This window comes from Passer montanus, unplaced genomic scaffold (assembly GCF_014805655.1).
Source record: "Passer montanus isolate IOZ18808 unplaced genomic scaffold, ASM1480565v1 scaffold52, whole genome shotgun sequence".
NCBI lineage: Eukaryota > Metazoa > Chordata > Aves > Passeriformes > Passeridae > Passer > Passer montanus.
Window position 1 is genome coordinate 5,224,898 of NW_024370152.1, and position 26,243 is coordinate 5,251,140.

General features: G+C 40.3%; 1 protein-coding gene across 20 annotated transcripts in view; it reads left to right on the forward strand.

Moving 5' to 3' along the window:
- The window catches only part of SEMA4D (semaphorin 4D), a 100,263-nt gene that overhangs the window by 11,454 nt on the left and 62,566 nt on the right, over positions 1–26,243 (forward strand). Inside the window, exon 2 of one of the 20 annotated variants that reach the window (XM_039724229.1) lies at positions 16,325–16,383. The exons of the other annotated variants lie outside the window; for them this stretch is intronic. The gene's annotated coding sequence lies outside the window, so the exon portion shown is untranslated. The remainder of the gene's footprint in view (positions 1–16,324; positions 16,384–26,243) is intronic. 20 annotated transcript variants of the gene reach the window in all.

Consider the following 26,243-nt stretch of genomic DNA (forward strand, 5'->3'; position numbering starts at 1 on the left):
GTAGCATAGTTGCAGCATTTCCATCCATTTTCATGAATTAGAAAGGTGAGGTTTAGCACTAGCCAGTGTGGATTTTTTTTTAAGTATACAGAGGATGAGGCATTGTTTTGACAATTTTTGGTTTTAGCCGGAGTTAAACAGATGCATTTTAAAGCCAAAGTAGCTTTTGGGTCAAGTTGCTTTACTGCCTGAATGCAAGATGTTATGCAAGTGAATATAGTAACATCCATGAAGAGCATGATCATTTGTCTTCTGAGAGAAGAGTGCTGTCAGTAAAACACCAGTCACAACTCCCCCTCTGGGGTTTTGTTCTGGTGATTACCACCAGAGAAGAAAGTCGTGCTGTTTTTGTCAGCTTCTGCAGTGTGGCAGAAGAACATTCCCATAGCAGTTTTACAGTGCCAGGAATGGACTGGAGTAATGCTTAAGAGTGGAAAAAATTATTTGCTAGCTAGCTTTGTTCTCAATTACAGCTAATATTCTAACACTGTTTTAGGGTTCTGAAAACTTGTTTGCAGACTTTGTGAGGGTTTATGTCCTGTGTCACTAATAGAGAATAAAAACAAGCAAGATCCAGATAAATAACATTAGTTGAAACTGCCTAAAAGGTGGATAGATATGTGTAGAGGTGGGAATCAAGTGGTCTAAAGGATACTGAAAGTGTGTGTTGGAGTTTGAAAATGGGTACATAAACTGCAGAATAGACTCTGATGATCTGAGTATGTGCTTCTGGTTGGAGAGGTGCTGTGGCAGCTCTGAACTTGAGTGTTCAGGCCATGATGTTGGGGCAGTCTTTGAACAGTTCGCCCTGATCCTGAAATGTCTGCCTTGATAAAGCTCATCTGGAATAGATCTGCATCTACAAGATAATACTGTAGCCTTTGTTCAGGATTTGCAGAGAAAATGAAAAATGTTTGGCTTCTGAAAAATGTTTCAGTGATCTCACTAGGAAGAGCAGTGTGGATTTTTAATGTAGTACTTACATTACAGCCAGTAACACCATAAAAATGTTTGGTTAGATGTCCTTGTGGGATTGCTGCTGTGACTTCAAAACTTCTTCAGATGTGATCAAATGATTTCAGCACGGTCTTTTGATACCCTTCCTGAGGTGTTAAAAATCCTTTGTGGTTGCATGAGGTCAAGTTGTTTAAGCCCTGAGATGCAAGTATAGAGTTGAAAATTCTAAATGTAGCTGAGATTCTGTATTTGGTTACTTAGGCAACATGCTATTAGTTTTTTTCTTTATATGTTGCCACCCCTGATTCTGCCTTCTGTTCAGATAGACAAACCCTTTGGTTAGGGTTAAAATTAATCAAATATTAACAGTAAAGCCACAAGCATTTTTTATAGGCCATACTATCTGAAGGTGGCATATATTAAGATTCTTGTGGGAAGCAAGAAAATACAAAGTGTTATTGCTGAGATACTGAAATAATGATGCCTATCAATTTTAGCATTCAAAGAGGGAAAGTACAGTTTTGAGCCACTATGTTTGTTTTGGCAGGTAGTTTTTTTAAAATGTATTGATGGAACTGTTTGTGCTGTTGTGAGCCAGAACAATGTCAGGTGGGTACTGTATGTACTGGAACAAGCAACTTTAGTGTTTCCTGAATCATCCTAACTAGAGGAATGTGAAGGACAAAACTGTAATAAAAACGGATGATTATTGCTTTTTACTGAAAGAGAAAAGCTGTAGCTAAAATTCAGTTCAGTTTAAATTCTTCATGTTTCATTTCCTTTATTCCAAAGGAGTTCATAAAAACATAGTAGATACCTTGCTTTTGAAGGCCAATATATTCCGTGGGAGTTGGAAGTCAGGCTTCATTAAAATTAAAAACACTTAGACTAAAATGTTAATGTCAAGCTGCCTAGAAATTTCTAATCTGAATTTTAGATAAAAACTGCAAAAGTAGTTAGAGTTCGTGTAGTGCATTTTTAGTGACTGATAAAATATCTTGCTACATAAATCAGGTTACATATGTAGGTGTTTCTAGTACTTAGGACAAAGAAGTATTGTATATAAAGCTTGTTTTTCAGTTGCCATAAATTCCTAATACTATCACGTACATCAAATTACACACATAGCTGTTTGTTCTCTTTGCACATTGGCACAGATTTTCCAGACCCGTCATGCCGAACCAGTAGTGGCATTTGTGCCAGAGTTAACTGTATGGAGTAAGAGGCAAGGCGTGCAGTATCCAGGACAGCACCAGCCGTGTGATGATGGGCTTTTCTGGGGCTCTTTTGTGATTTGTACAGTCTGTGTAGCAGTTGTTCAGAACTTTGTATTAGTACTTGGAGTGCCTGTGTTTGTGGCAGAGGCAGGGAGTGGGAAGGTGAAAGCTGTTAACTTTTCATAAAACGCACAGCAAGATGCAGAATTCATCAGAGGCCCTGTCATGGCCCCAGCTATTAGCCAGCAAGTTATCCATAGGAGTAAAGTACTTGTGCTGGTTTTGGGGTTGAACTTTGTGGCAGGTGGAAATCGGAGTTCACTAAAACAGCTGAGTGTTTGCCGTGGTAATTGTGGCATGTGTCTGGACTTTGGCTGTAACTCCCTGCTCAGCTCTTTGGCAGGAGGACAGTGTGATCTGGTCCAAAGCCTGAGGTCTCCGAGAGGCATGTGGAACAGCCTAGCTCTGAAACTGCTGAAGGGGGAGAAACTGTGATAGCAGGGAGGATCAGTAATGAAGCTTAATGCTACTTGTGGCCATCTGCAGAGTTGAAAACGTTTTAGTGAGGTTCACTGTTCATTTTGTCATGGGGGGGTCATGTAGACATGCATCATCGAGGAATACATTGTTAATCAAGAAAGTGTTTCTAATGAGAACAGGAAACACTTAAAAACCTGAACTTTCCGTTAGCACTTCCCATTTCCTGTCCAGCCTCTCTGTTTGATAAAATACAGGAGTTTTACTTCTGGAATTGAATGCCTTAATTCACAGCATTAAGTGGCAGCAGTGATGACTGCTGCTGTGGGAGCCTCACTGGGGCTCCAGCCTGCTTATTGGCCATGACAACCTGGCAAAATTTTCTTATCCTCAAGGTTTCTTTATGTGCTTACACTGCTTCCATGTTTCTTCAAGTTTCTCAGGATGCCTTGATCAGTTTCAGGTATAAAGCACTTCTTACTTTTGGATCTCCCAAAGTACAGTTTTGGAGATTCTTTCTCCATTTTCATTCAGAACTTTGATTTAATTTTAATTCCTAATTGTATTTGTTTTTCAGAGTTTGTGTGAAAAGGTTGAAAGTATTTCTGTGTTACTGTGATGTGACATAAAGCAAGGGTAGTTTACTCTCTTGTATTTGATGAAAATGTGAGCTTTAAACATTCAGGAAACAGAAGAAACATAAGTGGTATTATGAGAGGTTGAGGAAGTAATTACAAAGGCTTTGGAAGCTCTCTTCCAACTGTGCCTGATAAAGCCAAATTAGGTAATTCCCTTTATGAGGAAAGGAGGGACTTGGAGGTTGTGAAAGGATGATATTTGTCACTTTCACAATTAATGAGTTCCCTTTCCTGCAAAAATCTCAAGACTAGGCTCAAGTGTAATTGATGGCTTTATGGTGCTACCAGGGCTGTCATATTCTGGTGGCATTCAAGGGCCCCAAACAGGCAGATGTATTAAGAGTTTATGGTACCTAAACACCAGTGGGAAACATGGTCGCTGTCCCATGAAGTAGTTTGAAACAAGAAGAAGGTGAGCTTCATGGAAGGAGGAGAAGCAGAATTTTGAAAGATAATTTGAGTGGTCCTGCTCTTTTGAGTCACTCAACTTTGCCTTTGGCTGTTATATCTGAAAATGCTTTCCAGGTAAGTCTTTCTGCGGAAGTGAATCCCAAGTGCTTGGAGGAGGGAAAGGTGGCAGTAGCTGTTATTTTACGGAATACAGAGCAAAATTAAAGGAGTATGGGTAGGGGATATGAGCATCATCCACGTGTCCGAGTTGTGTGGCACAGACATCAAGAGAGGATAGTAAGGAAGGATGTGGAGTTGGGAAGGACAGAAAACTGGATAAAAAGAAAGCTGTGTGGGATTTACATTTTCTTAATGAAAAGTAATTTATGTCTAGATTTTCAAGCTAATATCATGTGGAAAGAGAAGGTGACTTGCTCTGAAAAAATGCATCTGTGCAATTTCTAGATGTTGATGTTTCATTGTGAAACTCTAGTGTGTATTACTGATCTGAAGAAAGCTGAAATATGTGTTATTCTGATTCACACATTACATTCTTGGTATACCCACTGCAAGTACATTAACAAAGCCCATGATCGTGCGTTTCTTCTCCATCCCTCCAATTTGCTGAGAAATAGGTAACTAGTTTTATTTGCTGAGGTATTTATGCAGAGAAGTAAATTCATTAGGTTTTGTAAATCTTGTAGAATTTTACTGGTATCTTTCCTGTGCCAAGCATTAGAACTTGCAAACCTACTGATGCTGATTACCATGTTGACATTAGGATAAAAATTTAAAGATAATGCAGTTGATTATTGCTTGTGTTTTTGTATTTAAGTATACTAGACATGCTGGGAATTCGTTTCTACAGATGGATTTTCCCTGAGGTTTGTATTCAGGCTGCACTGATTGATCCTTGGCATAGCAGTATCAATAAGCTAAGTCCTAATAGGCAGCTGGTAATAGAATTGGGTTTTTAGAGGGCAGCCTTATTGGCATATGGCCCTCATTTAGGGAGAGTACCACATCTGAAGTCATTTTAGTTCTTGATGTTGCAGTAGTGCCATGTAGAGATAGTGTGATTGCTCCAGGGAGAAGATGGAAATGCCTCACATCACTCAGCTGTCCTCCTGCTGATTAAGGAGTGACACTGTCCAAGATGCCTTTAGGAGGCAGGCAATTATTTTCAGACAGAGAGATGTTAACCAAGAACTGAAGCCTTACGGGAGCAAAGGGTAAGCAGGGCTGGAGAGGGGGGGAGCTATTCCCAAAACATTTCTTTTTTTTTAGTTAGTGTCTCTTGAGAAAGGTTTTCCATTTACATGGTGAAGCATTTAGCACTTGTGAGGTGACTCTGTGAAGAGCTAAGTGTTCTCTGTTTCATTTTTTTTACACTTGCTCAAATGTAAAAAAAAACCTGGTGCTCATTTGCGTCCTGTTAGTGAGACCAGCTCTGATGCTCTTTTTATTTTCTACTCAATACTCAGATAGTGTTATGGGGGTTGTTTTGTTTTTGTTTCAATACTGATCTAAAATCTGTTTTTAAGCAGCAAAGGGATTTATATCCAGCAGGCTGCTGCCATGTGGTCATTATTTTTGTGGCAGACTCATTACTTGATGACAAAATTCAGAGTATTGCCAACTGCTCAAGGCAACCATTTGCTACTGTCCTTGTCATAGAGCTTTGAGAACAGCCAAGCAGCTTTGAGAACAGCCAAGCAGCTTGAGTTGCAGGTAAGAAATTAATTTTTTAGGTATTTTGTTAGGTAGAGCAAATTGAAAGCTCATTTAGAGATTCTTCTAGTAAATTAGGTGTCACAATAATAGGGAATAATTTAGTGGCAGTGGAAAAGAATTTTTTAACTTGTAAAATGGTGTAATCTATGCTCCAAATGGGAGAGGTTTACATAGTGTAGTCCCTGTTGACTGGTCAATTTCATTATATCACAACTAACAAGCTGTTTGAATTGCTTGGCAAATTGAAGTTTCCTAAACTGACTCTGTGCCATGTTGCCTATGTGGAGATTAATTGTAAATGTTCTTATGTGTACATGTACATCAGAATCCCTTTCTGTGACTAGTTTTCATGATTTCTGTAATAGCCTTGGTTCATCTGGAGACACAGGTAGGTGTAGTCCCCAAGAAGAGCAATGCCTGAGTAAGGGCCTTAATGTTGTCTAGCAGGATCTACTGGGAAGCTGTTTTCTTTTGGTTTTGTTGTTGGTACATTGTTTATACATACTCTATGTTTTCTATTGCCATACAGCTTAAATGTGAAGAATTAATGAAAAACACTGATGCCTGTTTTGAGTAAATTGTAGCTGAACAATTGGCTGCTTTGTTTGCACTATAAGTGTGCAAAACTGTAACTTGAATCTTGAGATTTATTTTGAAGACATCAGGCTTTGATGTGATTTGTAGAAATGTATGCAGAATAATCTGTGTTTAGAAAAGTGGATGGCAGTTGCATATCACTATTTTTGCCCAAAGACATGAAGTTAGATGAATAAATGGGGGCTGGGATGACAGGCACAGACCTCAGTTGTGCTTGTGCTCTAGAATGTACCATTGCATTTTCTGGTTATTACTTCTGAATTGTGCCAGTGCTTTTGCTTTTTATTGAGACTTGTGGTATGTATTGCATAACTAGCATTTGCTTTTTCTGGTTTTGTGATTTTAAAAATTTAACTGTACCTTGATTATCAGCATCACTGAAGCTCACTTGAATAAGGGAATAGAACGCACTCTGCACAAATGCAGAATCGGTATGGTGTTGTTTGGAAATATGTGCAAAACCAGAGGGAAACCAAGAATAAAATCTGCCTTTTAGAAGGCATCAGAATAATCTTTTATGCTTCTAAACGATCTCTTCTCTTTAATGACATGAATCAACTATACCAAAAGGATGCTGTTACATTTTAATGACATTGATGCTTTGTCTAATTAAAAAAAAAACCCAACCAAATATGGAGATGAATCTGTGTGCACTTCAAGAAACTAAGAATTTAAGAAGGAACTTACCTGGTACTCACTTAATATGTATGTTTTCTTCAATATTGTTTCAATATGTTAATTTTTGCTTTGTTTTAATATGAACTTCAGTCAAGGTCTCACTGAACCTATGAATTCCCAATGAGTTTTTTTAAAATGTGGTCAGAAAAAGAAGGCCAAAATTGTAACAATAACAGAAAAGCAGATTCAGAGAAATGAATGTTTGTAATTGAATTGTTTTGTGGTGGTTGGACGTGCAGTGCTGTCTGAAATTTGATATCTTGAAATTTCTTTTTCTCTCCTGCAGTGAGGAAAAAAAAGGTGTATATGTATGTTTATTTCCAGGGAGATCAGCAGATAGCAGACTAGAGATGATCATGCAGTGTGCAAAATGGGGAATTTTACAGCAAGTGAGATGATGGCACACACAAAGAATTGGACACCTCTCTTGAGGAATTCCATCTCTCTTGGGAGGGGAGACTCTCCTGAAGAATGTGGCTGAGGAGATGGTGTGCATAGATCAGTGTGCAGGGAGCACTGGATGGCTGCAGGCAGGGGAGTAGAGTTTGGCCTGGTGGTGGTAGGTCCTTCAGGAAGAGTTTGCCACAGCGGGCTTTTTTTTGTTTTGGTTTGGTTTTGGAGGCTGCTGGGAGCTGAGGATTGTTTTTGTGGGTGCAGGTGGTTTTTGGGTGCAGTCGGTTGGAGCGATTTGAGAGGGTGGTCCCATCTATCAGTGGGAGATGTGTGTGATACAGACCTGCTTTTCTCGTGAATGGCTGAAACCTGGCACATGGCATAACTTTCACTTGGGAGTGGTAAGCTGATACTTCTGGTCGGCAGTAACTATCATTGGTGTTTTGCTCTCCGTTTTCTGTCTGGGTATGTAGCTGTGTCTGCTTTTTCCTATCCTTTCCCTTCTTAATTTTTATTTTAAGCTAGTGCCACATGACTGCTGCCTTGCATAACTCTACAGGTTTGATTATTGATACACTTGAGTAGAGACTATTATTTTGTCTTTTCTTTTGTTCCTGTTGCTTATGTGGCAGTTAGTTTTCCCCGGAGTTCTACAGGTGCTGACAGACGGGGGCAGAGGTGCTGGTGCTGTGGGGCACCTTGGGAGGTCCTCTGCTGACCTGGCAGCAGTGCCTGCTGCTGTGGGAGCCTCACTGAGGCTCCAGCCTGCCTGTTGGCCATGGCCTCCACTCCAGGCCACGGGCTGCCCTCTCCAGGAATAAAAGCTTGGGAACATGCTATTAGGGAACCTTCCCAGAGGGAGCCTTTGGGCTGCCCAAGGTGTTGGGGCATAAACTGCACCCAGAGGTAGCAAGCAGAACTGAGAGTGTTCCTCATGTGAATATGGTGTCCCTCTCCACTGCTTCTCTCATTTTGCACAAATCACATTTTACTGTTGTTTCGTTTGTTTTTTAGCCCACAAAATCAGGAGTTTGCCAGATAATTTTCATAATGCAGTTTTTATTTATGTGCTGAGCATTACTGCTTTTTAGTCACAGAATTGTGCAGTAAACTTCAGCTGAAGAAGTGTAGTTGCAGATTAGAAGTGGACAATATTTAAGTTTTCTTTCTCATTATTCTGTCAAGAATGAGATGGTTGAAACAATGAGAGGTTTCCGGTTACCATGTTTGTATCAGCTGAATACGTGTTTTTCTTGTTAATGAACTGTAGCTGAGTAGTTGGCATCTGCTGTGAGGGAGGGTGAATGGGAGAGGGAAATGATCAACCATCAGTTTTGTGACTTTGCTTTGTAGATCAGCTATTTAACATAGTGCAGTAAAACTTAGCAATTTTGGCAATTTAGAATGGTGCTGGCAGTCTCATATTGTTTTCTGTGTGAACAAAGTAGCTGTAGCTGTTCTGGTTGTTGCTATTAGCCTTCATCATTGTAAAATAAAGTCCACAAAAACTGCTGTGAAACTAATGATCTCTTTTGAAAAAAATCACAAATGTTTGGGATTAGTGCAGGCGCTTCAGCAGTGTGACCAAGACCAGACTGGGGGTATGTAGCACAGCATGCCAGAGCAGAAGCCAGTGGTGCATGCTGGCTTTTGCAGTGAAAATGGTTTGCAGAAATAGTGCTGGCAAAGTCACCCCATTGCACGAGCTACCAGAGATGCAAACAGTCGAGATGTTTGAGAAAAGCTGCAGTGGCTGAGTTGTCATGCTTTATTTGGCCTCTGGAAAAGTCACTCTATGGAGTGTAACTGAACGAAGAAGTTAATTTTAAAAGTAGTTTATTCTAAAAAGTTTTAAGTGACTTTAGGTGATAGCATCATGGTCTTGAAATTAGTTTATGTAGGCAATATAAATTTGCTGTTAGAATTTTACAACTGGGAGGATTTCAAAAAGCTCAGTAAAGTAAGGCACTTACATTTGCATGAAAGACCTGAGTAAAATGAGTGCATGGCCCAGTTTTCATGACTGTTTTTTCCTTTTATATATAATGTTGCTTTAAACTTTAAAGGCATCAGTCAATGAAAGAAGCCTGTACTTTTCAACATTTTTCTAATAAATATAAGTAATTATATTACTGTATTAATATATATTGTAGTACCTAACATATAATATATACTAATATATTATTATAAGTAATTATAGTAATTACGTTATTAATCATGTAAATACAAATTTTCTTGTCTGGAAATCTAGTGCAGGTCAGGATCCTGAAAGGCCCTATTTGCTTGAAGCTCAGTGTTACTCTGAGGATGGATGAGGAACTTCAGGAAGAAAAATAAGTTATATGTGTTTCTTTGATTAGAGAAGCTACTAGTTACAAGCTTAGGAGCGTTTACTGCTCTTGCTATAGTATCTGCCTTCTTGATTTGGATTTGTGGGTGAAAGAAATGGATGAAATATTTTTGGAAGTAGTCAAGAATGGAGATGGGAGGCTGCTTGAGCTTGGTAGCTATGTTTTGTCCATCTTTCCGATTGATAGGGATTCATTACTTCCTGAGGGGACCACCCATACCTTCAGAGGCTCCAGATGTACAGGGCTTCTGAGAAAGGGACTATATTTAATTCTGTGTCAAGAGTACTACTTCAACACCAGGCACTAGATCAGTGGTCCTCCTCTGCTTAAGAATCTGTAGTCTTGTGAAGACTAGTGTAGGAGGAAAGATCCTCAGTTGTGCTGGCACTTGCTGTTGACTTCAGTTTGGCAGGTGATACACAGAGTAAGGTGTTCTGCTAAACCTTTTGGGCCATAATGCCTTCTTCAGGGTAGAAACAGTGTTAAGTACAAATGCTCTGGCCAAATGATAATTTGTACAAGATGTGTTATACTGAGAGGGATGAGAGAGTTCCTCCAAATAGTGTTGCTACTGTAGGCAAATGCTGCTTTTCTTTTCCTCGAGATTCTCCCAGACAGCTTCAGATCCCATGTCAGGTTTTCAGAGAGAGTTTTCTGACGGCTAGCATGTATGCGGAATGTACAGTGTCTGGAGGCCGAAACGTTCCTCTTTTCCTGATTTTATAGTCTATCACTTTCCAGTTCTGCAATTAAATTTTTCTTCACATGGGGTTTCCCATGAAGGCTCTTAATTATCCTGTGCAGTTTGGGGAGTTCCGTTTGCATTGTTACATTGCATTTTATCTTGTGTTATAATTGCTGTTTATGAGCTGCACTATGCTAGAGTTTATCTAGAAATTGTGAAGTAAATGGTGTAGCACTGCATGAACTTAATATGTGAAATAAATGTGTACTGAGACATTTCTTTTGTGTGGCATGAAATCTCTCAGTTAAATATGTAAAAATATGCAGCGAGAACATTTGTAATTATGCCATGCAAGGTGGAAGGAGTTAATATGGAGAACATATGATTCACAGCAAGTAAGAACAGACTTAGAGAAGTGTGGCTTTGCTACAGAAACTTTTTAAAAATCTAGGTGGGATTTTTCAAAGCTGTGTATACAGCCAAAGAGAAGCGAGGAAGGGTTTTGTCACAATAATTTTCATATAGGTCACAGAGTAGAGCTTTGCTCTGTAATCACTAGACATTGTTTTCAAAACACGTATGTATTGATGCTAGGGCTTCGTTTCCAAATTGACAGTGGTTGGGCAGATTCATAATGGAAAAAAATCTGTGCTATAATGATGAATTACTATTTTTTTTGTGTGGTGTGGGTTTTTTTTAATTTGTTTTGGGTGAAATAATAGAGAAATGAATTAAAACATCTTGATTGCTGCCTTGGTTTCTGTTGTCTCTCTCAGAGGTACACATAGGAAGTCCTTCTGAGCTGTGCACGGGATGGTGAAGCAGCTGCTTGTGTAGCAGCAGACTGCTGCTGAGTGGGTTTTGCCCTGAGAAGGGGCTGCGGTACAGAAGAAATGTGCATGCTGCTGCTGCAGCTGTGCTCTGTCCTTCATTGCTTCTGCAGCTTTGTGGCATGGCTACGTTATAGAACTATGTAAAAAACGTAAAAGATAGTAAAATCCTTGATAGAGACGCAAAATAATTGTTCTTGTAGTGCTCCAGAATTACAGCAGCTGGTGTCCTGCCTATTTTTTCAATGCCCATGCTCTAGCCTGAGATGGGGGAGGGGGAGAGGAGGTGGGGTGGTGAGCTTCAGCTAAAAGTGAAAACATAACCTGATGAAAAAAGTGAGACACTGCTTCCCTGAAGAAAAGCAAATTAAAGGTCCTTAGTCCCTGAGTAATGCAGACCTCTGGAATGGCTGACTGATATTTTAAAATGAGACTTGTCCACTACTCTCATCTTCCCCATGTAGAAAAAAGGTCTCTCCTCATTTTGATTCTAAAGATTGCAAATCCTCCATGTCATCTTATTTCCAAGCACTAATTACTCTCCTCTGCAAGAGCCTGCACATTTTGTTGTTGATCATCAGTTTCTGGCTGTTGGATCTTTTCATACCTTATTAAATGAGTGATCATGCTATTCAGTATCACCTTCTCATATCAACATGATAAAATCTTAAATTGCTTACATATTGCTTAGACGGTAGTAGGTGTTTCATAGGCAAATTGGTTACTGCTGGAAGTGTTGATGTTTGTGGACAGAAAGTCTATAATCTGTTGAGTTAAAATTCTAGAATATAGTTTTGCAAAAGTAGAGCCCTCCAAGTACTGTGAAATGAGATCATAGAAAAGAAGTTACTGAACAAAATCAGTACTGAATCTTGTTTTTTTTCTCCATGGGTTTACTAAAGGTTGTAAACACAGTGCTGGATAGTTCACCATCTAAAAGCACAGTCCTGGAACAATCAGCCTGATAATTTGGTTTTAAGTAAATAAATTATTTGGCTGCTTTTACTTTTCTGTGAGAGGATTGAAGACGAGGATGACTGGTTATGTTATTGAATGTACTAGTTAAATGTCCTAGGCTGTTTACACTGTAACTTATAATGCTGAGTAGCTAAGTCTGGGAATGAATCTGTTTTTACTTTGAGTAGACAGCTATAATAGTTGCATGCTATATTAAACTGCAAACAGTTTTTAAATACAGGTGGAGTAGGAATTTTTGGACCAGCAAATGCAGTAAAACTTGAATTGAGCTTCTTGTTCAATTAGTTGTATGCTAATAAGTGTATGTTCATCTGTTAACCTTAGTGGCATGGCCTGCTGCCTGTCTGCTCTGTAAAAATGAAAGCAGTATCCCCCTTCAGCAAATCTAGGCTATACCTGCCTTAAATCCTACTGGTGTAAGTGGGTGGAAGGGGGGGTGGTGTTTTAAAGAAAAAACAGCCCTTGAGGGAACAGCAGAGGCTTGGGCAATGCTGCAGTAGACAGTGTACATGGTGGTTGGAGTCCCTTGGAAGTGTGAGGTGGGGCAGAAGCTGCTATGTGCATTGCCTATAGATAATGCTTTGCCAATGAAATAGACTCAGCAGCTGGACTCACAATCCTGGAGAAAGAGCCTTTTATTCAGTTTTCCTGTAATATTTTAGTATTGGGAACAGTTGCTCTGTTCCTGGTTGCCTTTTTCTGTTTGTTTTTTATTAAATCATAATGCATCTTTCTGAAGCTGGATCTAAACTTGGTAAGTTCTTGAAAAGCTTTCTAGAGAAGTATTTACAAAATCAGTTTAGGGGGAAGAAACGGTTGCTACCAGTTACATGAAACTGTTCATGTACATGATGCCGACTGGCAATGAAAACATGCACTCCTCGCACTCCTGAATTTATACCCTTAACTTCACGATGCTTATGTGCTTCAGTGGTGATTCTCATGAGGTGTATATATTCAGTCTCAAGCGTGTCCCTTTACAGTAGCCTTTTGTGACGTAGTCTGTTTTTCAGCACAATTTACTTTGACATTTATTTGCGTAGGATTTTCTGTTGAAAAGGGTATTTCAGATATCGTACCGTAAGGTTTACAAAAGAGTTGCATCTAATTGCTCAGACTGAAGTGCTCAACCCTCCTGGCTTGCACACACTCTGCCCATGAAACATGTTAATCCCCTCCTGCCCTCCCCCCATTGAAGAAGCCTGATACATTTCCTTTTGCATTAGTTGGGCCTTCTGGGAAATACATGCAGAAATAAAAGACTTTTCTATAGCCCTTTCTCCCTCAGGAATGCATAGAAACTAGCTCCTTGGATGTGGTCCACAAACTTGAAACTTGATTGGGGGGTGGGGGAGGGAAGGAAATCTATAATCCCATGCACATGTTACTGAGAGACTCCTAATTAAAAACTGAGGTAAAGGTATAGAAGCTCAGAAGATGTTATGGTACTTTGCAAATAAAGAATATGTTTGGTTGGGTTTTTTTTTAACCTATGTGTTTTGCTGAGGTTTGCCTCCAGAGTAGGTATTTAAAACTCTCTTAGCTTTATGACCTTTGTTTGTCCTTCGTCTTCATTAGCAGTGTCTACCCAGACAGTCTGCGTTGAAGAGGCTTGTTTTGTTTGCAGAGATTACTCAGGTATGGTAGTTTCTCAACTAGTGGTAGTACTCAAACATTTTACCTTAACTATAGCAAGAATTGGGCCCCGTTCCTTGGGATAGTTATTTATGCATACTGGTTACACATGCATGGAAACCCACAAGAAAGGTGACTGCAGGTTTTTACATGGTGTCAGCTGTGTTGGTAATTGGTATCTGTAGTGTACTGCCAGCAAAAAGGCCATGCTGAGATTGGTGGAGTGTCTGGTGGTATGGGAATGCCTGCAGCTTAGGATGGGCTGGCTGTCATGTTGCAAAGGACCCTGAGTTTTGAGCTACCTATGTATAGCAGTGGCTCTTGGGGCAGTGCTGGTGCTGCACCTTTGCAAGAAAAACCTTGTGAGGAGCTCACCTAAGGTTGGTAAGTTGTGGAGGTGCGGTGATGCTGCCAGGGCATAGAGTATGGAGTGGTGTGGTTGCCTGTCCATGTTGTTGGGCATGTGGCAGTGTCTGTGCTGCCCTCCTCCTGCTTGAAAGAGGAATCTCTGATTTGAGATTCGAGAAGCACAAATTCAGCCCTTTATGGGCAGGACAGTGTGGTTGTTCCCAGGATAAGCTTGCCTGTGGGTTCATCTTTGCTATGGGCAAAACCAAAGTTGCCTCTTTCTCCTCCATGATTATATTTATTGTTTTAATGTAGCCGGAAAATTGCACAATAAAACTCTTTATTATGGATACATATGCAAATATCTAACGTCGCCACTTGCTCATTAAGATCAACTCAAATATAGCAGCATTAATAGTACTTTTATGTGTTTCTCATGGTCATGGCATCCATGGAGACTCGTGCCTCTCAGTCGGTGCACCACTGCCATTGCATATGCCAGGAAAGCCAGTCAGAGCTACTTCTGCCAATTCCCACTCTCTCTCCTTGATCCCATGCAGCTTCCTCAGAAGTGGTAGTGGTGCTGCTTTTAGAGGCCTGATGCTGCAGCACATCAGTGCTGCTTGCTGATGGTGTGTCCCCACCAGTGACAAAGCAGCACTGCTGCAGGGCCAGGAGCTGCCTCAGCTGGTTTTGCCAGTAAGAGGAGTATTGGTGAAACCGCGGTGTGATCTGTGCTGGGGTGAGCTGGAGCATGAAAATGTGCATCAGCAAATTAAGGGTGATTCTGACTTGACTGAAGTGACAAAAATATTTCCCAAGTGTTGGCTTTCTTTCACTTATTAATTAGTGTGGAATTGTATGTCATGTTTGTGGCAGTCCCCAAAGGAGGGAATTATTTTAATTCCACGCCTCTTCCAGAAGCAAGAGATTATGATCTCTGTGATGATGGGTTGTCAGGCTGTCTCTTCTTCCCCCAAGTTTTAGGGTGGAATTACAGAGGATGGAGTGTTGGTGACCTGTTGCACAATGTCGTTTTCTTTTGATGCGGATGTTTTTGCCTCATGTCTCTGCACTTTGATTTCTGCTATGGGTCAGTTTAATAAGACCGTCTGGCATTCTGATGTTACGAGCTGACAGTTTCTTAGAGCAGGCTGCATTTGTTTTTTCTCTTTGATTTTTAATTCAGGTTAGTAGTTGATCTTATTTGTGCAGGCACAGGTTTTCACCATGTGGTTCACTCCCAATAGGTGACGTCTTGCTCTGTTGGCTTAGTTTAAGCCCAGACCTTCAATGTAGAGGGAGGGCTCTCTTTTAAGAGAGGGTGGTGTAATCTGGCTTTATAGGCTTTTGGGGACACTTTGCAACACTGACCAGCTCACTGTGATTAATTACTTAGCCCCTAATGAATGGGGGGATGTTTCTGCATTTTTGTTATTGTCAGTGGTTGGTGCTTTTTCACAGCTTGCATTCTGCTTAAGTAATTTTCCTGAGATGTAATACACTGCTTCCAACTTACATTTTTAATTACGTTGAGCAAGTTGCTGATTTTAATATAGAGTCTTCATTTAGTAATGACTTCTCAGGCTGTAGGTGATGTTTTGCTAAAAAACTGGTTCACTTGAACTCACTCATGTGTGACAGTTGCCATGAAGTTTGCTGGTCCAGTTGTCTTATCAGCAGACTGCTTAATAGGTAAGAAGGCTGAAACCAGAAGTTTTGTTTAATTTAGAAACTAACTTTCTGTAGTTTGATTCACTTGGCAGAGAATCACACAGTACATAAATACAGTATGTGGTTAATCTTTTATGGTAATATTTGCTTTTGAATGGTGGAAAAATTCCAAGAAATGTGTGTTTGAAAGCACAGCTGTTTAATGACAGCTCTTTATTTACTCCTTGATTTGATGTTTAAATTTTTAAGTATGCAGAAATATTTCTGTATCAAAACTTGCATCATAGGGACAGTGTGGTGTGCAGCTTCTTTTTAATAATCTTCTTGAAAGAATGATTGCTATAGGCATGATGAACCTTCACTCTGTTTGGTGAAGGATGCCTGGAGACTTATTCATGCTGTGTGTGTTTATCTAGAACTTTAAACTCCTAATTTTCCATATTGTTTTACTGCATTATTTCAAATAACACATTTGACTATGGAATAGGGTTTAGGCATGGAAAAGGTATTTCCTCCTTTTACAAGGCTGATACGGTGCTCATTGGTTGGAAAACTGCATGTCAGCAGAGTTTCTTCACACAAGAAATAAGTGAAAGTTTGGTGGAGTTTGGTGTTGGGGATTTTTTTTTTTTTAATGTGTAGTTAAAATACAGATCATTTGACAATCAGGTTCTTGATGAAAAACTGGGGTAAGAGTTTCAGGGTAGAAAATGTGAACTGATGAAAGCTATCTTTGCCTTAGGAAAAGAAGGTTAACCCGTAATGTGAAACAAACTGATGAGCTGATGTTTTTCAGCACAGGTAAGATGCCTTTTAAGAGTCTGATAAATCAGTTGTGTGGTTTAACATTGATCAAAGCCTTTTTAAAAAGTAATAAAACTGTCTGATATTGTGTCTTAAATTCTTAGTGGTAGATGATAGCTGTAGACTTCCTTTTTCTGCATGGTATTTCAGTGTCTGTTGTGTAGGGGCCCTCTGGCTGTTGCAGCAGTGTTGGCCAGCAGCTGCTGGCTTGGTGTGACCAGAGTCTTCTGGGGCTGAAGGCTGATTGGGAGTGTGAAATGTGGTAGGGACCCAGGGAGTCTCTGACCCAATTCTTCAACAAAAAGAAACACCACTGGGCATCCATCAAGGAATAGTTACTGCTGTGTTGGCAGTCTCTTCAAGTACATGGCATCTGAAGATTTTAGGAGTGCAGAGTTAATTTTTGTTCTAAATTAGATGTGGAGTTTACCTTTCTTGTGTTTGACAGTGACTCTTATTTTGAATATCTCGATGTTAACTTTTTTGTTCCTCCTTTGTTTTAAGTATGTGGAGTCTGGCATAGTAGATCAGCCCCAGTGTCAGCAGGGCTGTCCTCTGAGGCCTTTACGCCCTTGAAGGCATGGAGCAAGGATAGGGGACAAGGAGGAGCAGCTGCAGAGCCCTTCCTTGCTTTCAGGTAGTGTGACAGGAGAGCCATTCCTGTCCAGCGCCAGACTCTGGGAAGGGCTGCTGGAGCTGAATGGGGCCAGGAGGAGCCCATTCTGAAGGATGAGTGGGAAGCACATTATTTTGCTTTGCCCTCAGTTAGTGGTTGAGAAAGTTGCAATGCTGCAGCTCCTTTCAACTGCACTATAAAAATTACCTCCTTTCCCAGTAATTTATGCCTCTCACCAGGTATTTACACTCAGTGTTATCCATGGTGATCACTATCTCTGTCAGCTTCTTGCCCATCTGTATCCCTGTCTGCCTGGCTGCTCCCTTCCTGTCTCCTGTGCCTGCCGGAGAGTGTAGGCTCTGAGACTCTGGAAGGTGCATCTTCCATTTTTTACCTTCCCTGTGGTTTTTGGGGGGCAGTGCTATGTGGCATGGTTTGGTTTACATTTACAGATAGTTGAAATGGTGGTTTGTGAGCATACGGGTCCACAGTGATCCAGCACCAGAGGGAGAGCAAACCAATGCCCTCTGGCACAGGGCTTGCTTTGCTGGCCCTGGGCCTGTCACACCAGCTCCATGTCCCATTTTTTGTTGGTAAAGAACTGTGAATCACCTCTTTGTATCTGTAGAAATTGGATTCAGCAAAAATGGCAGGTTTAGCAGGTAAGATGCCTTTCTAGGGTATTTGTATTTGATGATGACAACAGCGCCTATTGTGAGCGTTGGCCTCTGTCTATTTTGAGTAGTGATGCTGTTAGTAAGGTTTTCTAATGTGTAATCTGGGACTATTCTTTGTCCAAACTCATCTGTTTTGTCTGAATGCTCTGGATCATCAGGTTTCTTCAATTTCCAGGGCTCACTTGGAACACAGTATTGGATTGTTTGGGGTTTTTTTTTCTTCTTTTCCTGTTTTGGTGTTGCTGAACTCTTCTCTGTAATCTTCTCAGTTCTGTAGGTATCAATATTTAACGTATTTTTGTCTGTTGAGGAGCTTTCTAGAGCAGACGAGGTAGCCACTATGTTAAATTCCCATGGTCACTGCTGTTCTGGTGCCCTAGAGTACTGAACTAAGATGACATCAGTTGCTTCCCATGTAAGTCAAACTCTTAAACAAAAAAAAAAAAAAAAAAAAAAAAAAAAAAAAGGCCCCTACGCCAGAAAGTCAGCTGGTGAAAAACACAAGATCCTTTCTCTGGCCTTGTTTTTCTGCATTGTTTTCCTCACGGTGGCTGAGCCGGGTACTTGTATCTGAGAGAAAGGAGCCAGATGCAGTGGTAGCCAGACTGGCTACAGGACATGGGGAAGGAAAGCTGTGATGTGGGGCATGTGCAGCACTGAGCATTATAGTGTGAGGGAACTCTTGTCTTCCCTGGTGTTGCAGCTGGGTGGCTCTCCCCTTGCTGCTGCTTTATACTCACTCTGGAATTGCTTTTTTCTCATCTGTGTAAGGTTTAAGCTCAGTTGAGAGGAAGACATTGGGATTCTCATTGCCTAAAGAAGGTAAATTCAGATTAAGCTGAGTGATTTCTGCTAAAGGTGAAGGCAAGAGGTTTGTTGGTTTGTGGTAAATGGAAGGGGAAGAAGGAAATAAGTGAAAATGTTTAGTTTTGTTTTTATAATCCTGTGTTTCCTTTCCTCTTGCAAACTTTTATGTAGGTCTTAGTTTATGGGAATAAGAGGATGGAGGGGATTTTGTGCCTTCTAGCAGTTTAAGAGTTGGACTCACATTGAAGAGAGGTACATGTATTCATGGCATGACCAAACTTGTACCATGAGATAAAGTTGTGTTGTGTTTTAGTAGCTTATGTCTGTTCCTTACTTGGCTAGAAGGATTTCTACCTGACACACCACCTTTACCCCCATGAAGTGATGTAGCTGCAGTGGAAAAGGAGTGCAGAAGTGTGCTAATGTTTAACTTTATGCTTCTTAACCTTAGGAACTGTGCTGACCTGACTGAAGTTGTGCGACTTAATGAAAGACCTTGGTGTACTGAAAAGTAACTGTTCTAAGAAAAAAAAAGCAAACAAACCCAAAACAAGCCCAAAGAAAATGGCTTTACCTATGCCCTTTATGTTGTAAAGAGTATCTGTGTCTTATGTAGATTTTGGAGAGTAAATGCTTGCTGTAGGCTTCTCTTTTCAGTAACTCTAGAGCCACCTGAATTGACATCTGAGGATTCCAGTGCTGACAACCCCCAGAGGCTGCTGGTCTCAGTCGTGACTTGGCTCTGAACCTGGTTGCTTTGAAAACAGGGGCTTTTGGACAGACATTGTGTGAATGTCACAAAAAAGTTTTAAAAGACACTGGCAAGGCTTCATTTGGAAGTTTGGAGCTTTATTGTAATGTCTTAGTGGTTGTGAACAGATTCCATGTATGTTTTTAATATGTGATGCATGTAATGCATATCAGTTTAGTGGAACTCACAAAAGCTTGGTTTAGTCTTCTTCCATTATCTTACTTGCCTGTGAGGGAATACAGCATATTACCTGAGTCGTGGAGGATTGATAAGTACTAGAAAATGTTTACAATGGGATAAATTCAAGAAGCACTACCTGTATGACTTCTCAAAGAAAATGTAATGGGCATAAATGGATAAATACAAATGATGAGGAAGAAAAATTTAGCTGACTGCTTAGGGTAATGTATGTAAGACCGCAGTGTTTGGAAACTGAAAGCAGGTATTTCAGAGCAGTAATAAAGCACATTTCCTTGAAAGAAAAGTGGAGATGAATTCTACCACTGCAGGATGCTGTATGTTGGAAACTGCTTTTCTAGGAGCAGATTTTCACTTCAGCTGACTAGTGGAGGGGTTTAGCAGCCTTTGTTACATGGAAGGGCAAACCAATTTTCAGTGGCAGCTTTGGCTTTGCTTTATGGTTTTTTCCTATCTATATCTTCCCTACTGTGAATGCTTGTCATGTGCTGTTTGTTCTTTATGAGTTTGTTTCATTTCTTACAGGCTTCACCTGGTTTAATTCAGAGCACTGTGTTACTGACTTTTGTGTTTCGACTTCCATGTGTTGTTTCATCTGTATCCTAGTGCAGAAGCAGAGATATTTAAAAAATGAGAAATGTTGGTAGCTGGAAGAATTACACCTTATATCTAGTTTATTTCGGTTGATTTTGAAGATAGTATTAAGGCATGTCTTCATAAACTTAAGGTCATAAAAAGCAGTGAATTTTAAGACTTTGTTTAAGGTGTTCATCTGTCATTTTCAGGAGATTATCACTTACAGGCACTTGACATCAGCCAACTCAGATCCATTTTGCTAATTGAAAAACATTATCTCCCTGTGTGAATTCCTAAATCATGTGGGTTCATTTCATAACCTGACACTAACAGGTTGTGATAGAATAAATCACTACCATTAGAGACCCTTTACTTGTCTCAGCCTATTTCATTTTATTCCGGGATTTATTTCTTTACTTGTTTCTGAAGCTTTGTATGTTCTTTCATCATTTTTCTCTTCTCATGAAAATTGGGATGAAAGTATTCTGTTCTTTTCAGTTGGTCCTCACATTGTGCCACCTGTGATTGCTGCTTGTAGTTAGTGTGGTTGATCGAGCATCATAGTTTAGAAACAACATTGATACAATTTGATTTTATTTTTAAATGTGTTATATGTATTAATGGAACACCACCGGGAGCTCAAAATCCTTCTTACCTTCCTTTATGAAAGGAATTTTCTCCTTTCCATTTCCTTATGGTGTTTTGCAATTTCTTATGTCACATTTTTACTGAAGAATAACTGTTGTATCACCAATGTTTTGGAAGAAGTGAATATCTGATTTTTTTTTTTTTGGATGTTTGTCTCATACTCGAGTGTCAAAATGTTGTATTTTCATAGGTTTGAAAAGTTTCAAAAGAGTATTGAATGTGGTGACCAAGGAGAATGGAAGGAGGATAAACTGTCCTTCCTTTACTGTCTCTTCTAGCTAATGGCAATATTTAAGTAGTATGATGTTGTACTTAAAATCTGCTGTCTGTTGCCTGTTGAAAAGTACTGTTTAGTGAAAAACTGTAAGAGGAAACTTTGGGGAAACTTATTTGTTTTATTTTTACTAAGAGTTTTTTGCCTGTTCTTTCAGTGCATAATCTTTTTTCACTGTTGTGTTTGTTGAGCGATGAGAAGCATAGCTACCTGCAGAAGTTCAAGTCCTTGTTGACTGTACAACAGTCACCTTTTGTTCTCCAGTTGAATATGTAAAAGACTGACTAACAATGGTTTCGTTATGTGATGGCTCCTGAATGCTGTTGCCTGATGGGCAAGGAAGCGTCAGCTTTAATTAATGGACAGTCTGTTAGTACAGTTTGTTTGTTTAAACTGTGCTAGGAGGCCCATTGCTCAGTGATACACTAACCTACAGGAATATTTAGTTGTCTGCCTTGGAAACCTTTCAGACTGGTATATGTGTTGCAGCATCTAAAACTTACTGATTGGCTGAAAAGTTAGACTTGTGCCAGTAGCTGTGAATTATGATTTATCTGTTTTGAAGCTCTGCTTCTGAGAGTGACAGGCTTAGTATCCAGTTCTTCTGACAGTGAAGCAAGTGGATGCCATCATGCTTAGGCAGGCTTTAATCACAGACCTGGTTCTGTTTCACAAGATGGCAGTACCCACCTAAACCATTTTAGTAACTGCAGTGCTTTCTTTGGGAGCCCCTTACATTTCACAGTAAGGTAGACAGACCTTCTGAAACAAAAGTTTCACATACCTGTTACTCAAGGGTGCATAGCATGAAAAGCAAAGGTTAATGAAGTGCTTGTGTGTGAAAGTCTTGGTTGTATGTTAACTTTTTCTTTGGCAGCTCTAAACTATGCCAATTGCAGCTTTTGTACAAAGCGTTTCCTGTCTGCTGCGGCTGTCGTGACTATACCGTGTGTCGTGATCAGTCTGTCACTGTTCATTGATCTGGACGGGGGTAGCCATTAATTACTCACTCCACTACCTGCTTCTCTAGCAGTGCTTTTAGAATCTTCAGATGAGAGTACCACTCTTAACTTTGGTAGGGTGAGAGGGCAGAATTTGTTTAAACATCAGTGTATTTCAAATTAGTTTACTTCATATGATTTCTACACAGAAGTGTGTCTTTCAGGTGGATTTTTTGTTCTTGCAGCCTTTGCAGTCTGAAGTTGCATCAGGCTGCGGGCTGTGAGGGTTTGTGTTAAAACTGTAAATGCAGTTGGTTAGTATTTGCCATAGCCGTTGTGTTGATTTTCTAAGTGATTTTTATGGTACATTTTTAGTGTTCAACATAAGACAAGTAAATTTTAAACATGCTAACAGTGATTGTTCATACTTTTTTTGTCCTATCCAAGTAGTGAAATCAGCTTGTGGTACAAATTATACTTGATGAACTTGTCATCAGGCGCTTATCTGCTCTATCTCACAGCACTCAAAATGGTTTTTGGCGTTCTGCAGTCAGTGAAGTTGGAAGACAAAAGTAAATAAACAGACTTCAGCATAGGTGACCTGTCCCTTTCTGTTCTTCTTCAGTGTTCATTTTTGGGTCCTGCTGCTGACCATTTGTGATGCATCATTATGTTCTCATAATGCTAAATCATTACGTCCCTGCCACAGTCTGCTAGTTTTCATCAGCTTGGGAACAGAAGAGGACTGTGGGATCACTGTAATTCAGTGACTTTTTTATTTAATGTTCTGGGAGCAGCTCGCATTTTGGCTGGCAGTGAGAGTAGAGTAATGTGGGCTTGGCATCCTCCATACAGTGCTGCAGAGAGGGGCTTTGGAGGCAGCTGAAGCCCACATTATAATCTGCTTAAAAGAGTGAAATGAGGTCTAGGATGGGAAGAGAGCAAAAGTAGTGGGATCTGCATTGAGTCCTGCTATTCTGAACTTGAGATCTTCCACCCTTTAGTGCACCTGCATGACAGACTTTGACACGTTGTTGGTACTGCTGTAGATCAGAATCCTGTCTGTGTGTTTCAGTGATTCTCAGGTCGGTGTTTTGGAAGTGCTCTCCTGTGTGTGTGTGAGACAGAAGCTCATCTTGTGCACTTGCACGTATGCTTATTCAGTCCTCTGGTATCAGCACAGAATTTTCAAAGACTCAGAGGTCCAGCCTCTCTGTATGCTTCTCGTCTTCACTGTAGCTCAAACACAAGTTAACACAGACCTCAAATAAAATAGGTTGGTATTCTGCAGTGTTTTCTCACTTGGTTAGCAAGAGCATTAACTGTGTGTGTGCTGTGAGCTGAAGAGGCATATATCGCAGTTCAAATGGAGCTGCCAGAAGGAAAATTACCTAAAGGATATTAAAAAAAATACACTCATGCAATTAGAAATTGAAGAGACAGGTGGATCAGTGGAAACCCAGACTTGTGAGGAACACATTCCGTGGCAGCAACTGGTTTGGTAGCTTCCAGTGTGTTTTCTCTGGTTGGCAGAATTTCAGTAAAAACCTTAACACTTTCCAAAACTGTAGTTCTGCACTGTGAAAGAGAGCATATTCTTCCTGAAAATCTGCAGTTAAATGAGCTTTTACTCGTTTCCTTGTTTTAGTACTAAAACTTGTCTGGCTCTATATTGAGTTGCATTTAGAAACTGATCTGGCTGAAAAGTGATGTCACACCTCCATTTCTCTACATAAAAGCAAGTAGTCTAGTTTTTCTGCTGCGTAAGTTTTCTGAAACTTGAAATCTAGTGTTTTCATTTGTCTGTAAGAACAAGGGGGAAAAAACTATGCATGTGTAGCTTTCTGCATCTCTCACACTAATGCATATGTTAATATGTTACATGTATACTGCTGTTAAAGTGTCATTTCAAGCACTGTCTGTCTAGTGGTTGTATAAAGCCTGAATTTTTCTGCTTGTGTGCCTGATCCTCTTGTTCTTGTCTCTTGGGTGATAACATTCTGTTCCTGGTTGGTGGAGGTGGAGAGAAGACTGTGTTTGTTGGTGGCAAATCTCTATTTCCATTAAAACAGGGCTAATATTTATTCAAATTACCTTCCATCTTGTGCCTGATACTCTTCTGTGGACACCCTGTGGGTGGCATTCCCTGGGTTTTAGGAGACACAAAAAGTTTCCCCCAAAAATCTGTCAGACCCCAGTGGCTCATTCCCCTGTGCCAATGTCTGCTCCTATGTCCCTGAGGCACTCCCTGCCATTTCCCTGATTAGCCCTCATCTCTGTACTGCCCTGAGACCAGGGTCAGCCCCCAGGCCCCTGGGGAGAGAGAGATCTGGACCCTCCATGTGTGTGTGTCTGGGACCTGAACATCTTACTGGGCAGCTGAATTAAACATCTGTGGATATTATGCAAAGGCCCTTTTTGCTTCCTTACCCTGGAAATATACTAGCAGCATTTCACCTTGCTGCACTCTTCAAACATTTGTGGGTTTTTCTGATGGAGCAAATTTCAGTCACTTGATAGTTTACATTCTGTGTAATCCTTGGTAAGTAACACTGATCAGACACCAGACAACAAGGGGAAAGAAAAGGCATATGTGCAGATGTGACTTAGCAATAACCTGGAAAAAATATTTTTGCTTAACTTTTTTTTTTGTATATCCTAGAAGTATATTTTGTATATCCCAGAAGTATATTTTCCAGAACATGGCCAGTCTGAGAAGTGCTGAAACAAGTGGCAGTGTGGATCCTTGGCTTAGTTCTTTCAGCTGGGATCCCTGGTTGAGAAAGTGGTGTTGGGGGAGTGTTGTTTCTCTTTTTGCCATATTTGTAGGGAACGCCAGTATTCTCTCCATATGGCCTAAGTTGGTTCAGTGTGCAGTGGGGGATGATGCTGGGAATTTTCATTGAATGTGAGAAGGAGCTGGATGATGGTGCTTTTGTGCAGTAATTTCCAAAGTAACCACTGACAGCCAAGTGCAGACTCCCATACCACCTTTGATGGGAAGATCTTTTGCTTGCCCTTTGCATAGTGATGAGGTGTGTTGTTGGGTGCCTGTCTTCTGGCCTGAAACCAGAAGTGTGTAGGGATGGAGAGCACAGTGTCCTGGGTCTGTTCACAATAAGGCCCATCTTACTGCCATTCCTCTGTAGGTATGCCTTCAGTATGGTGCAGAGGGTAATGGTGATGCAATTTGGTTAGTAAAGGTTTTGCTGTCATGGCATAAATTCTCGGGCCAGAGCAGAGGAGAAGTGTATTTGTGTGTTTTAAATCAGTGTAGCAAACACCCTACTTACATAATTTTCCTTTGAATTATGAACTGGTTTTTGCTTCTTAGAACAGGAGGCGCTGTGTGTTTTCAACACTTATGGCACTGTCTTGGTGCTTTCTGATTTGATTTTCCTGAATCTTACGCTTCAGTCACTTAACACACTCAAAATGAGGAAATGACACGATTTGCAGCAGAAGAAATGGCTTCTATGATAAGTTTAATTTTGGCCTTTTTGGAGGCCCTTTGGTAGCTTTGGCTGCCGTCTCTGTCAGCCACATGTTATTTTAGATGAGTTACCTATGGCTGTGACCCTAGGCATGCAATTGCTTTTGAAGAATTAAAAAAAAAACTGCTTAATCATTACAGTACATTGCAGTTCTACTTCTTTTTCTGCATGTATAAAACCCCGAAATAACAGCCTTGCTTTCCTTGCTCTATGCTGTTTAATCATGAAAAGGCCAAGTTTGGAAGGTGCAATTCTGGTTTTATTACAGAGAAATCTGGGAGAAAAAATGTGAATTGAGATTTTATTTTCCCCCCTCTCTTCATGTTACAACAGCCTTAGCTTTCTGAAGAAGCAGCTCTTTGACAATACATTCTGAACTGTGAGCATGGAATTTTGACACCCAGTGCTGTGAGAACAGAGCAAATGTTCATGCGCAAGTTTTGGTGTAGAATTCTGGTGTGGTTTTTTTTGGGGTTTTTTTTTTGGTGGGGTTTTTTTTTTTTTGTTGGTTGGTTGGTTGGTGGGTTTTTTGGGGTTTTTCTTGTTTTGGTTTTTTTTGTTTTGGTTTGGTTTTTTTGGTTTTTTTTGACAGCAGCTTTGGTCTGATTTTTGCCTGTCCTGTGCTACTGCCATAAATTTCCTGGACACCAGATGATTACTGAAATTTTGGATATGCAGTGTATCTTAGTACATTAAATGTGAGTCCCACAGAGAAGCCATGCTTTTTGCAAATGGTCATAAAAAACATTTGAAAGATATCTCCTCTTCTTGTTGCCAGTCTTCTAGAAGGTCTCAGTGTGGAAACAATGAAACCCAAAACATGCATGCTGTATATCCAGACTACTACTCTTGGTGTCTGAAGGCTCTGTTTCCTT